This window comes from Agelaius tricolor, unplaced genomic scaffold (genome assembly GCF_023055355.1).
Source record: "Agelaius tricolor isolate 1412-34295 unplaced genomic scaffold, bAgeTri1.0.p SCAF_18, whole genome shotgun sequence".
Lineage (NCBI taxonomy): Eukaryota > Metazoa > Chordata > Aves > Passeriformes > Icteridae > Agelaius > Agelaius tricolor.
Window position 1 is genome coordinate 5,302,447 of NW_027269278.1, and position 15,404 is coordinate 5,317,850.

A 15,404-nucleotide genomic window follows, 5' to 3' on the forward strand; every position below is an offset into this window, starting at 1 on the left:
TTTGCCACAATAGCTGTGGGGTTTTTTTAAATAATCCTGTTCTTTAATTTGTCTATTCACAACTGTTTACAAAACACAGCCATCAAAACCAAAGAGATGGAGAATCAAATAAACCAACTCGTTCAAACCTTCTGCTATGAAAGTGAAGACAATTATAGATATTCCTAGGTAGTCTGAGAACCTCTTCCTTGTTGTCCTGTGCCTGATGTGGCTCACAAGCCCACCAGGACACGGATCAGCCACTGAAAAGCTCTTAGTGCTTTATACAGGATGAATAAGAAATGCAAAAACTCTCAAGGTCATGAGGTGAAAACAAGGTACAGCTGAGGAGCACTTACAGAGCTTATATCAGAGTTACCTTCATGAAGCAGAGATGATAAAAAAAAGCAAGTCAAGATGGAAGCTATGTGAGCATCACACCTTTCAGAAGTAGTGGTTCAAACACAAATAATAAATCAATATTTACACTGATTCCTATCCCTTAGCTCCTGAATGAGAAGTTGTAATATTATAAACTTATGCCTTTGTGACATGACAAATACATCCTATTCCCCTCTTTCCTTCCTTCCTTCTCAGTGTATTTCTCCACATGAAGTGTGCAGCAATCCTGCCCTTCACAACAGCCACCAGCACTGCACTGGATCAGCAAGCAAAGCACTACGAGGAAAGCACTACAAGGAAAGCACTACAAGGAAAGCACTACGAGGAAAGCACTACATTGTTCACACATTTAGGGAATCCCCACTTGAGGGAGGCTGCAGAGGCTCTTCTGGACCCTCTGCATGTGCCATCACACATGTAGGGTGACATATTTCAAAAAGGGGAAGTTTCCATTAGCATTCTGACATTTGGGTGAAGATGAAAGAGAAATAAGAAACAGCAAGGAAACAGCTGATTTAATGAACTGACCTTCACTATCCAAACCACACCAAAGTTTTAAATATAGGGTGACCAAGTGTTACAATAAATATAAATCATTAGCCATTTCTTTGAAAGCCTCCTAATTTTGACTTGTAGAGTGATTAAAAGAATGTTTATGGTGTATTTGAAGCTAACAGTTCTCCTGCCTGAGAGCACAGGTGGCAGGGCAGCACCTCACAGAATCAGAATGTGCTGAATTTAAGGGACCCATCAGCATCACTGGTTCCCACACCCCTGGCTGTGCTGGAACACTCCACATGCATCCACATGCCATTAGTGATCCTTACACGTGGGCAGAAAATGTCTTTAGACAACCAGACAAGCATCTTAATCTTTGGGCAGCATAACCTCTTCATTGTACTCTATTAGACAGAAATCTAATAAGAAAACAAAGGATTTAAATAGAAAATAAATTACCACTATCAGGCTCGTTCATCTTTGTTACTTTCAAAGCTTTACTTTTAATGGGGGGAAAAAAGGAACTTATAAACTTGTAATATTGCACCAAAAAAAAAAAAAAACAGGAAAAAAAGAAATCAAAACCAAGAAACAGAAATCTTGGCAATTCAGGATGAGGTTTTTTTAAGTAATAAATTAATAAGCAATTGTAGCTTTCAGTCATATTCAGCAAGTATGTATGCACTTCTTGAACTTTTGGAATATATTTATAATATGTATAAATACTTCAGGGAATGAGGGCAATAGCAGCACTAATCAAAATATGAAAAACTATAGATTATTTCAAAAATACTTTTTATAACCACTGACATGAAAATTGCTCTTTAGAATGGAACCAACAAATTGATATTTTATTGAGGATGGAAAGTAGCAGCTTCATAACAAAAATACACTATGGAAAATCAGACTATGAGTATTGAAAAAGATCACAAAATTAGTTTTCTCATTTTTTCTGTTTGACTTACAGAGTTTGTCATTAGGTTGTTTCTTATAAGTCATCAGAGATTCAAGGCCTATCATATAATGATATAATGAGAGCAGCTAAGCTAAAACTTAGAGCACGAACAACCCACTGAAATCTCTTACCTCATTTCAGGTACTAAATAGAATGCACTGGACAGAATAATTTTTGCCCAGCTGCCTTCTATAATTTCTGATATCACTTCAACGAGCTCTGGTTTTTCCTGTCCCTTTTCTAATTCACTAGAACAAGATCAAAAGCCAATAACATCAAGGTAATCAGAATAATTTCATGTTCAGCCTGCGAAGAAATAATTTTAAAATAACACATTCATGCTAAAGAAATATCCTTACATTTAAAAAAACCTGAACAAACAAACAACTTTGGTTGGTTTTTTTGTTAGTGTTTTTTTTTTTTAAACCCAACTACTACCAAAGTACTTTAAATTATCCTAGGGCATCAACAATTTGAGATTATCTGCTGGCTTCCAGCTATTACATAATGGGTAATTAGATGCTGAAAATTCCAGTGACTTAGAAAAATAGTCTACATGCTAATTGCTTTTATGAGTCCTTTAATGCAATCTGGGGACAGAAAGAATTTTGGACTGTCTCTGAATAATAACATTACTGGCAGCAAGCCTAATTTCTTTTCCATTTTTTCCCCAGACATTTCTTAGAGGTTTTGATCATTTCTTTCCCTCTCCCTGTACATTATATATGTATACATTTTTACTACCACATTATTACATTTTCTATTTAATTGCAACCAATGGTCACTGACCATTTCTGATGCAGTGTCACAGCTACCACTACATTGCTACACCCCCATAAAAAGACAACTGTATTTTCAATTAGTTATTTGTTTCTAGTTTCTTGCTTCACATCCTTTTAATGTTACATTATAATTGAAAGAAAGACATTTGCTTTCCTTTCTCCTTCCAAATCCTCCCAGTGATCTCTGACATTTGACTTTCCTACAGACAGGGAACCATCAGCAATCTCATCGTGCTCTTGACAGGCTGACAGTGGTGAATTTTTTGGCAACAAAACTACTACTGCCACAACACAGGCTGCTAGAAGCTTGGCATGGAGTGTTGCCTACAAACACCTCAAGAAATGAGGTGAATGTCTAGTGCTAAACTGTCAAAAGCAGAATGTTTGTGTGATTTAGTTGAGAAAACATTGAGTGAATTGGGAAAACAGAAAACAAAACAAAAAACCTGAAAAGACTGAACACCCCCCACCCAGAATATTCAAAACTAGTAGGGAAATATAGTACACAGGAACTTCCAGAACTCCACACTGATATCATCCAGTTAAAACTTTTCTTTTCAATCATTTATATGTATTAGCTAGAGGGTAACCCAGAAAGTTCACAACTTTCCATAAATTTATGGTTTCCCTTCACCACCTGCTGTAACAGTGACGCCAGTCAATGGCAGGAGAGCAGGGTTCAAGAAACACAAGTTTTAGAGCAGATCAGCCTAAACACTCAAACTTGCCAGCACAGAACAGATGAAAAATTCTAATTAAAAAGGAATCACAAGTGATTACATTTACTGAAAAAAGAGTGGAGTTTTAAATCTGTTTTGTCATGCTTCTGGGGATGTAACCCATGGGTGTGCAGTAAATGACACAATTCCTGTGAAAGCTGCATGGGTCCCCTCTTTGACAGCTCAGTGCAAATCTGAGCATATTTACAAGGACCATGCTTATCAAGTCTTCCTAAAGAATTGATTATCTTTAATCACAGAATTCTTGAAGTAAAGCTATCGTGGAGCAGTCGGTGCTACTGTGAACAATGGGCCTCTGGGCTGTTAAAGCCTCAGAGAAATCTATAAAACCAAACTGCTCCAGAATGAGGTGGGTGGGAAGAATCTCTGGATTCTCTTCAGAGAAAGTTTAGAAGAGAAGAACAGAAAAAACCCAACTGCTGATGCCCAGTCCCTAACTCAAGTCCAGTGTTTCTTGGAGTGATAATTCAGTCACCAATGTTTATTCCTTCCTCAGTCCAAATGGTTTCTGTAAAGGACTGACTGACCTCTACCAAACTCTGTCACAAAGAGCAGAATTACTGGCCTTGAGGCTGTGTACAAACAGGTGGAAAAGAGAGTTTTGCTTGGGAAGTGGCAAAGATTAATCAAAGAGTTCTGCCAGGAGGAGAGGCAGGAAGGCAGAGCTGGTTGGCAGGAGGAAGGAGAACACTTGTGCCTCCAAGAACTCTACAAACAGAGGAAGACTCAGGACTGATTGCTGCCCCTAGATTCAACATGATCAGGACTGCAGATGCTACAAGCCCCTTGCTTTTTTGCCTTTTAAATTCAATTTAGCCTCATTTTCTCAAGATTTCCTGCTCAGGGTCCTACTATCACTTAGGTACACCTCTGATCTAATAAAAATGCATTGTTATCACAGAGCTATTGAAGTAACAAAAAGAAAACCAGAAAGAGCCGATAACCAACACATGTAATTGTCCAAAGGAGGCAGACAGGTCCTTTTGCAAAAGTAGTTATCAGAATTTAGAGTACAATATATCACTGTATTACATACACTAGTGGTGAGCTGCAATCAGCCCGTGTGCAAGTAAGTAAAAATCAGAACAAGAGTGATTTATAATTAAACTAATCAAAATCTTACAGGTGGCATAATAAGTGCTTCTGAATTTTCCATGTGGCATGCTGATTGTTAAATCTTGATAAGGGCTGCTCTACGTGATACAAGCACCCCATTGGGCTCCATCAAATAAAAGTCTACATCTTAGAAATCTCAATTCCTTACACAAATCAGACCACAGAGACTGATGTGTATTGCTGAATGAACAATTGACCTTTGTGAAAAGAACTCCAAGGCTCTGAGAATGCATTACCGTGTGCAGAGTCCTTTGGAGCTATAATAATCCACGTGCTTACCCTCCAGTGCTTAGGAACACTTTTTTCCTAAACAAACAAAAACTCCACACTGCAATAAAGTTTCCCATAACATTTTTATCAATTTTTTAAGCAATCAACTAAAAAAAACCCCAACCAAACTTTTTTTTTTGTAGCTTCATAATTGGATGTCACGACAGTCTCTGTTTACTCTCATAGGGTTAAACATACATTCTATCAACTGCTAACACAAATGAAATTATTTGATATTTTTATAGCTTTAGCTCTACAATTTTGACTTAATTTAGTGGGATTAAGATGTTCCATCTACTTTAATGTGTACCTGACCTCATATTCTGACATGTCAATTACTTAGAAGATGGTATTCTCTTCTAAGAAAGACAGCGATTCAAACAAGTCACGATGCACTCCCCTGGCAAACACAGAATTCAAAACACGCAAAAATTAATCTTTCTATAAATACTTCTTGATTATTTTTAATTACTTTAACTCTAAAAGCTACGCTCCTCTTCTCCCAGAAGCATCACTGCTTTTGCTTTACCAAAGCAGCCTGGGAAGGGAGTGAGAAGGAAAGCTGTGCCAACTCTAGTGCGGTCAAGTGGATGGAAGTCTGCTTGTGCTATCTGAATCACACATGGCAGATGAAAAGACATGCCTTTTACCATCTGTAAATTTTAATGCACCAGATTTTGGCTGCCATGCAACCTAAAGTATTTACTTCACTGAGGTACACAGAAGAAAAAGAGGACATAAGTTTTTATCTAGATTTAAGTGACAGCACTAGATAAAATCAGTTTATGCTACAGTTTCACCATTTAAACTTATGCACTGAAGTAAATTTCTTATCTATATAAAGATGTTCTGATGGAAAAACCCAAACCCTGATTGTCTCTTGATGTCCCCATAGCTTCCTTTCTGCATTTTAGAAGAAAACAGGCATGTGGATTTTTTCCAAGGTTTGAAAATGCCATTTCACTACAACTGAAGGTATCTACAAACGCCTGATCCTTTCAGGGCTTGTAGCCTCAAAAGACCATTGCAAATGCAAATAGCTACAGTTGTTACTGAGGAAACAGAAACAATGAGAAGGATAAGAATGGCAGTGGCAGAAATTATCTTCCCTGCAGCAGCAAGGCTGGAACTAGCCCTGTTTTGCAACACTAAGCCATGTAACACTGAGGGTAACTTCAATCAGCTCTCTGAACCTCACAGCCAATTTTAAATAACCATGCTTTGTCCAAAGTGGTGCACAGTGGTGCAGCAAAATACCTTTGGCATATGAATACATTTGCCCCATTGCTCCCCCCTTCAGTCTTTGATCTCCTTCATATTAACCCCTTATTTCTCAAAACTCTGTACTGAATAAACTGATATTCAGCTTTCCCTATATCAGGTAACTACTTTTAGGATAAATGATTATTTATGTCCCTAAAGCCAGAAATGTACAATGGTAGTTATACTTTTGCATTGTTGCTTTTTTCTTGGCACTAGCACAAATAAGAAAGTGGTTTAAAATTTAAAGATGAATCTCCCCCACCCCAATTTGTGGGGGGAAAAATGTACACAAAAGGCAGATGTGAATGTATGTTGTCTCTCCTATTGGTCTCATTTAAGTTTGGCAGTTCCTTAACAATTTTTCCTTGTTTTCACATCTTGAGCTTCAAGGACCATAAACTTCTATCTGAAGAATTTACATTAAGTAGCATGAATAATGTCAAATTTATGCAAAATGTAAGAGAATTGCTGCAGATTAGCTGTAATTTTGATCAGTTGTACTCTAAAATGGAGGAAAATCCTTCACAGATATGTGAAGAAAAATCCACTATTTCTGAACAGAAGGAGGAAAAGGAACAAAGCCACAGAGGTACCGCACATATTGTAGAAAAGTCTAAAAGCAAATGCAAACTGGCAGAATGAAACTATCTGAATACAGGGAAGAAAGAACAAAATGAGAAAGATCAGATGAAAATCGTGCTGTTCATCTAGTTAAGGTCACTTCAACACCTACTGAAAACAAGAGAGACATTCCAGGCTGCAAGGGATTTTCTTCATTCTGATCTCCCAGAATCCGATACTGAAAGCAGCACCAGAGATACTGAACATCTGGAAGCTTTAAAAAATTCTATCACTCTACCAAACTAGAGAGGTTTTGTGAGCATTGTGGCTGCTGAAGCTCATGAGAGCTCATCCTCTATGCCAAGCCCCACTGAATGACAGGAACGTTCCTGTTCCAAAAAGTGTTCTGGTGTTGGAATGTAAAGATACATCTTTATCTTTATCCTGGAGCAAGTGAAAGCACAGGTACAACCTCAGCCTTCACAGCTCTCCTGAATCACCACTGACCACCTTCCCACCCAGACCTGTCACCAGAGACAAAAAGGCAGAATTGTCACAGGTGCACAGAACACAGGAATATGCAAAAGACTTCCACATGTCAGAGATGGAAATATTTTCCATGGCCCCACACACACAAAGGCAGTGTGTGCTTTAGCTCCCTGTGCAGCACACAAGTGGCTGTTTGCAAACCCTCCCTGCCAGTGGCCATCAGAGGAGTCCTCACAGACACTGTACAGCCAAACCCCTTTGTACAGCCAAAGGAATGAACATCTCAGCTCTGATTCCGATGATTTTCAATTAAACTTCCTTTTCTGCTGGAACATGGATCACCTGCTCCACCACACATACTTCTGTATTATTAATTTGTTAGCTTGCTGGAATCACAGTTGAAAACCTTTCAGCCTTGGTTTGCAGCAATAAATTCAACTGACAGCTGAAATTTGGAACGCTCACTTAATATTGATTCTGAATGTAATAACAAGCGACATGACCTTTTGGAGGGTGTAAAATATGGCTGCCACAACATCTGTGCCACATTTCTTGCTGTGTAGTAATATGCTGTAACAGCACGGAGCTGGCACTGAAGTTAAGCTTTATTATCAAGCAGATCTCTCCATCTCTCTGGCTTCATTAAAAAAAAAAAAAAAAAACAAAAACAAAAAACCAGAACTTCACTCCTCACCCCCAAAATGCTTCCCACATCCAGAGCTCACGCATACACCTCTGTTCCTGAGATCTAATTTATCCTCCAGTAAGGAAAGAGATTTGGGATGGCTAAAAGAGAAACTGCTGCCCAACACAGCAGTTCCAGCAGACTGAAAATCAGCACATCTTCACTCAGACAGGAATCTTACACTGAGTATCTCCATCAAACATCTACTGAATTATACTGTTTGTTAACTTCCTACCTAAAGGGAAATAAATACCTTTACATCTTTCCTAAAATAAAGAATGCATTAGTAACCATCTTTTGTGAGCTCTGACATCACAAATATCATTTTCATTTAGCATTACCCCAGGACACCTTGTACCAATTTTGCTAGGCTGGATACAAGGTTGCTACCTTGCAGTAAATTCCTTTGAAGTGCTGGTATCTTTAAAATATAGTCCATATAGACAGAATATAAACGTTTGTTTAAAAATAATTGTTTAAAATCCAATTTATGTAACTTCAAATTATGCAAGAAGCCTAACCAAGTTTGAAAATCCAAGTTCTACTACAAAAAACACACATTCCTCTTCAAGTGTTATAAACAACACTTCAAATATCTGAATTCTTTTTGGCTAGCGTAACAAGTAAACTGAAACAATTAATCCCTTCATCCTTATGAAAAAGACCTATTTTATCTCTTAATGAATATGAAACACAATGAAGCAGATATTTACCGTGACATTTTAATTTTGCATTTTGTGATTTTAGTTTCTACACTGCCAAACACTTGGTAGCAGCTAGAATTCTACATGTTTTAAAACTCATTGTTCAAGAAAAATTAAAAAGTTTAATATTAAAGTTGAAGGCACTCTAAAAAATAGATATGTGAAGATTTTTGCTTTTTTGCACTCTTTTCTAGGACATGTACTTGTGCTGGCCTTGGGGACTGGGGTAATCTGCCCCAACCACATTGTCACACCTCACACACTGACACTCAGAGCCAGAAAACTCTTATTTTACTAAAAAGTTCATAGAAACTTTTTAGTTAAATAGAAACATAGAAACTAGAAATGGAAATTTATAAAAATAAACCAGGTTTACAAATATATTCCTTCAGATGTAATTCTGAGGTAATGGGAACATAGGCCCAATATGTAACTTTCAAAAGGCATTAAACATCACTGCATACAGGTACTGATGCATATGGATTCACACATATCACATTTAATAAATATATGTACATTTGATTATTACTGAATTGAATTGCTAATGAGGACCAATATGTACAGTTTGAATTCATTAAATATATTATATATATACATGCTAGCACAAAAAAAAGGCTATTTCCTGTCTGCCTTTCTACAGCTGTAATCCTAATTTTATTTAATTCTAAGATCAGCACCTGAAGCAATCAACATTGTGCTACAATAGATGAAGCAGAGGCTACAACAAAACATGAAGCCTGAGCAAGAAGTGAATTACTAAAAGAATTGTTTAATTCTTTTAAATACAACGAAGTCTAGGACTCCTTTGAAAGAGCTGGAGAAGAAAATGGAATACCTTAAAACCTATAGCTGACCTTTGAGTTCCCCTCCATCTCCTAAATATTTACTCCTAATAACTCCCAGGAAAGTAGTAAAAGTGTTATTAGAAAACAAAAAAATGCCATGGATTTGGTCTTTACTCCAGTTTCCATGTTACACACACAGTATCCAAAACCTCCTGCATTTTGATCTCTGCTGGGATGTGTTTGACACCCACACATTTGCCCACTTTTCCCTTGAAAAGCAGCATTTTTAAGTCCTACTGATGCACTTGTGGGATCAGAGACAGAGACGCCTTTCCAGCTTTGGGAAGGGTTTCTCACTGTAACTGCGAGAGACTTGAGAGCTGAACTGCCCAGCCAGGCCTGGGAGTTTTGAGAGAGACACCAGATTCTCACATCCCCTCAGAGGGTCGGCCCCACTGCTGCCTGAAGGTTGAGCTTTGATGTTTTTCAGCTCCTGTCCTGCACTAGTGTACAGCTCTAACTCCATACAGTGTTAGCAGGCTCTCCTCACAGCATGGGCAGACAAGACAATCCTTCCAGGCCTGGCAACCAAGGCCACCATCACAGCCTCAGGCCATGAGAAGTACCAACAAAAGTGAATCCGGGTGGAAGCAAACTGAGGGAATGTGACTCCATTCCCTGAAGCTGTAATTGCACAATTAACCCCTGATATGCAAATAGATCAAACTTATATCTGTCTAAAAAACTCATGACCATTGTCCATCTTGGGTGTAGCCTCTGCCAGGCTTTTGACTGCCCAAGGTGCATCTGTGAAAGGCCTTTAATAAATACACACTTGATTCTTTTAACTCTGCCCAGCCTCTGTTCTGGGTGGTGATGCCACTCCAAGGCATGACCACAGCCCAGCCCCTGCTGCCCTCCTTCCAGGCCACTGTGCACCCTTGGAGGCACCAGGAACAGCAGAGGTAAACAAGCACCAACTGGATTACTCCCACAGCCTCAGCTGAGACAGAATTCAAGACTAATCTGATTATATGTATATTACAAGCCACTAAGAATCTTTTGGCAATAATTACCAAGCTTCCATACATAAGAAAAGGGCATTTTATTTAGCACTGGGCTAATCTATCAAGTGGTAAGCTTCAAAGGGAATGTTGGGGAGGGGAAAAAACCCACAAACAAAAGAAACCCCTGAAGTAGGTTTATAAAACAGAGATATTTCATTTTTATTGAATGGCAAAAAATTATTCCAGACTCTTAAATGCACTAAAAGACTTTCAAATAAAATAGAATTTCTCCTCTCAAAGCTTAATTTCCAGTGATAAAACTTCTCTAAGTTCTAAAAGGCTACACAGAAGCATTTGGAAATACTGCCATGGTTTCTGATACACATTTTCACCCCAAGAGTTATAGAGGGTTTGGGTGGAGGGATGGAATGCAAAATAGCATTGCCTGACACCTGCCTTAAAAATTCATAGCCAAGACTATATGACAATTACATTTATGCTTTATAATTGCAACTAAAATTTGTCAAGCAACTAAGTATGAGCTGTGTGTTTGTTTATAGATAATACAAGGCTGAAAATGAAAAACTGAAGCAATACAGTATAATGGTATACATGCATATGTGCTCATGCACATCTGTAAAACTCAATTTTTACCGTAGCTGTCAGTAAATATATTAACATAGCCCCGGGGGTACAAGCAAACAACACAGACTGAAACAAATGTAAAGGAGGAGGAGCTGCAAGTGGAGGAGTAATACAGGAGGGAAAACAAGGGGCATTTTGCACATTCCTGCCCTTAAGGAAGGGTTTTCAGGACCTTCCTCAGGTGTCTGTCTACTACTGTGCAGAGTTTGGGCAGAAATTCAAGTTAATTCAGTGATCTGTGACATGGCCATGATCAGAAGGACGTGAATGACTGGAAAAATGGGCCATTGATTTACAGAGAAAGAGCAAGGGAGGAAATACCACCTGACTGCACCAAGTATCAGTTTGAAGAGATCCTGAGCACATTTGGGATCCTGGGGAAGCCTGGGAAGGGAAGGACAAAGATTTGGGACTCCTGAGTGTAGGCTTTGGTGTAGCCAGGGAATTGCTGCACAGAACACCCTGGGGCAGAGGTTGAAGGTGATGCCCAGGAGCTGTGGCACACAGGGAGGGGGCACAAGGCAGGGATGGATGCACAGCACTGGATGGGGCTTGCCAAGAACAAAGGTGGGGATAAAGTGGCCCTCATCTGGGAGCAATCCCAGCAATTCCCACCTGGGAAGGGAGGGGCTGACTGGCAGCCCTACCAAAGCCTACTTTCCTTAGTTCTAGGAAATTCTTAGAGCTCTATTCCATGACCTGAGCCTCTGCAGCCAGCACGAGTCCATAACCACAGTCTGAGTCCCCAAACCTAAACACCTCAAAGACAAAGCAGCCCCAAACCTCTCAAAACATTTCTTCAAAAATTCTCAGCTAAACTTCAGGGGACAGACTGCCAGATAAAGTCAAGAATGGTTATGTGTGTCTATGTTGTCTTCAAGCCTCAAATATTTCTTCAGAAGAGCTCTCCCGCATTAGCCTGAGTGCTCTTTTGAGAAGCACAACTGTGGAGACTGTGCTCATGAACAGGACTTGAAGTTCTACCAAGATACTGCTCCTGTAGTCAAGATTTGTTTCAAAATATCTTTACATGACAAACACAATCAATGCTGTTGTCCAAAAGTATTTTAGTTTTTCACTTTAAGAAATGAGTTTCTAGGTTAGCAATGCTGTTGCTTTGAAAATTGTTTGTTTGCAAATGTTAAACTTATTTACCATAAAAGCTAAGTCAACAGAAGATTGCAAGTAGGGTTACTCTTTCTAGTCCAGTTTCCTGAGAATATCTGCAAAGTGAATCAAGTCTTGGGAATATCCAAATTTAGGCTATGAATCCAAAGAGCCTCCAAGTGACAGCAGTAAAAAATTAGCACCTCTGGTCTCCCAGGGCCCTCCATGGAGAAGCAAGGTGACAAGAAGACAACTGATGCCAAAGGACAGAGCAGAGCAATTAACTTGTGAGAGAATTCCAAATGAAACACGCTTTTCTGTCTTAACTCAGATGTTTAGGATGAGCTTCAACTAATTCTACTGATTCACCTAATTTAAAAATAGTTCCCTAATCATAACTAGTCCAGTAGTTACCTTTGCAGTTAACAGACAGAGATGCACACCAAAGAAGGGGCATTTCTCCCATGCCATCCCAAGATGAAGCATGCAGGATGGATCACTCTGTGCTTGCCTTATTTTACTGATGATTAACTTTGATTAATAGCATATCGTTTATATTAGTGCAAATTAAGACAAGATTAATTCTATCTTTATTTCCTTATTTTCAAGTAATAAGAATCTTAAGCCCTCAGGCCAGAGGTTCTTTGGAGCCTATAGAATGGCAGAACAATGTAATTTGCCTTAGCATGTCACTTGTGCCACCTCCTTTGATCTCTAATGTATTAGTATATGCCAGTCTTTATTAGCCTGTTGAATCTGGTGCTATTTACATCTACTGAGTCACAAATGTTCTGTTAGTTCTGACTAACCCCCTTATTTGGTATTTTGCTTCAAGCTCCTGCTCCTAGAAGGGGCTGATTATTTGAAAGCCTCAGTGTTACAATCCCCCAAACTCCAAAAAAAGGCTTTTCAAAAAGGATGCGGGTGTAGCCTAAGGACATAAAATTAAAAGGCCTCTAAAAATAATCCATTTATAGAAAATAAGCTCATTGATATTGTCAGACTTAGTCCATAACCTGCCCTTCAAAATTGTTCTTATTTTTAGATCTGTTATTTAACTGTACATATACTTTAACCTTGTTGATGGAAAGAAGTATGACAGGCACAGAATCATCTAGACAAAACACCAACATCTCATTTGCATGCTTACTAGTATCATACATTGAAACATGAGGGCTTCTTCTCCCCAGTAACCTCCCTGGCAGTGTCAGAGCATATTAGTGACTGCTCTGGGTATTTTTAGGCCATTCTTTCATTCCATTGTTTTTGTGTGTGGGGAAGCTTCTGGCAGGCACAGTTCCACCCGCTTGCCAAACTCTGCTGAGCACTGAAGGCACATGGGCTGCACCCAAAGGCTGCTCTGCCACACCAAAAAATACAAACCCAGCCCTTTCCCCACCACCTCTGGAATGTGGGCACACACATGGCACTGCACAAATGCCAGGATGGCAATCTCAGGCTGGGGGTGAAATTTCTCTGCCAGAGCTTTATCATTCTATGCCTGTAGTAGATAAAGCTCACAGTGGATGTTTACTGTGGAGCTGGAGAATTCATCTACATATCTATTTGCATGCACATTTCAGTCAGTTGTAGGAAAAATAGCACAGGATTGGTAGAGCTCTCCATTGACACACTGAGCATGAACATTTATCCAGCAGTCATAAATATGTATTATTCCCTCCCAGTATGCAAGTGGAGACCAGAATAGCAAAGAGGACTGAAACAGTCCCTCAGAAACCCATGGATTCCAAGTATTTTTTTGGAATATGAAATCACTAAGAACACACACTCAGAGGACATACTCTGGAGCCTCTGTAACAATGCCTTTTTTGTGCAGGTGAAAACTCACACAGTCAAATGGAAAAATATTCCAAGCAGCTTATTAATCACAAATACAGAACAAATGTATCAGTGCAACTGAAAATCACCAATGCTAATGCAGAAGGCATCTCTGATTAGAAAATGCTCAAAAATGATTACACAGATGAGTAAGCCTGATTTTTGGGATCATCATCTTTCTACATCTGACATGCAAATGTAACTATTCTGATAAATCAGAGTGGGAAGTAGCATCAAAACACAAAAAGTTGTTTTTTAGCTTAAATTGATTTGACCATTTTTTTAGTAAGGAAGCTGTGATGGACTGTATGGTTATCTGCTGTCTACAGGCAGGCTGCAAAGTGGAGATGCAAAACATGAAAACCATGTTTTGCACAGAGAATCAAAAATTCTTTTTAAACTGAAACTTCCTAGGACCAATATTTTTGTAATCTTGGGAAAAGCAAAATTATATGCCTAGTTAAAAAGAGAAAAAACAATAGAGAGAGCCAACAGAGGAGTTACATCGTGAAAGGACTAAAAAAAAACCAACACAGAAGCCACTTGCCACCAGTTCAAAGGACACTAAATGTAAAGAATAGTAAATACCACCCTTTTCTTGCCCCTGTTTCTCTGCTGAGCCATAATTATGCCACATTTTGCAGAAGGGCAGTGGGTGACTCACAGGACACATCCCCTGGCTGGGCAGTGCTGCTGGGACTGCACTTGGCAGTCCCAGGGGCTGGAACACAGCAATCTCATCACCACGTTCAGAGTGCTCTGCTGACAGCTGGCCTACCAAAAAACCACTTCCAGCTTGGCAAGGAGAAGAAAACACAGCCCATGCAACACATTCAATCCTTCTCATCCAGCAGATGAGCAAAGAGCAAGCTGCCATCACTGAGATGAAAGGGGAATGCAGGAGAGGGAAGAGCAGGAGCACCACTGGCACCTTATGCTGGTAGCTCTGCTGTCACAGACATCTTTTATGAAAAATCCTTTCCTTAGGATTTTGCCTCCTGAGAAGCTGAGAGGCCTCAGGAACAAAAGGTAACCAATGGTTATCTGCTGCTGTGGAATGCAACAGGTGGATCTGGGATTGGCCCATGTTGGATGTTTGTAATTAATGGCCAATGACAGTGAGCTGGCTCAGACAGAGAGTCTGAGACAGCTGCCTTTGTTATCATTCTTTCTTTTTCTATTCTTAGCCAGCCTTCTGAGGAAATCCTTTCTTCTATTCTTTTAGTATAATTTTAATGTAATATATATCATAAAATAATAAATCAAGCCTTCTGAAACACGGAGTCAGATCCTCATCTCTTCCCTCATCCTCAGACCCCTGTGAACACGGTCACAGCTCTGAGCCTGCAGCGTGTCCCTGCTGTTTCTGAAGGATGGGTGCTACTCAGCTAAATGTCTTCTCCTCTCAGTTTTTGGCAATGTTCTCCCAAAATGTCTTCCCAGATTTGAGATAATTCCCTGCAAAATTAAAACTGTATTACAATGTTAAACACCTCTTAGGGTGGTTCTATATTTGAGCACAAGCTCACATCTGCTCAAGGTAAGGAGACATGGGTAAGTACATGGAGAACAAAGCT

General features: G+C 39.4%; 1 protein-coding gene across 17 annotated transcripts in view; it reads right to left on the reverse strand.

The window, feature by feature from the left end:
- Window positions 1-15,404, reverse strand: part of TENM2 (teneurin transmembrane protein 2) — an 883,055-nt gene that overhangs the window by 254,649 nt on the left and 613,002 nt on the right. The window lies entirely within an intron of this gene.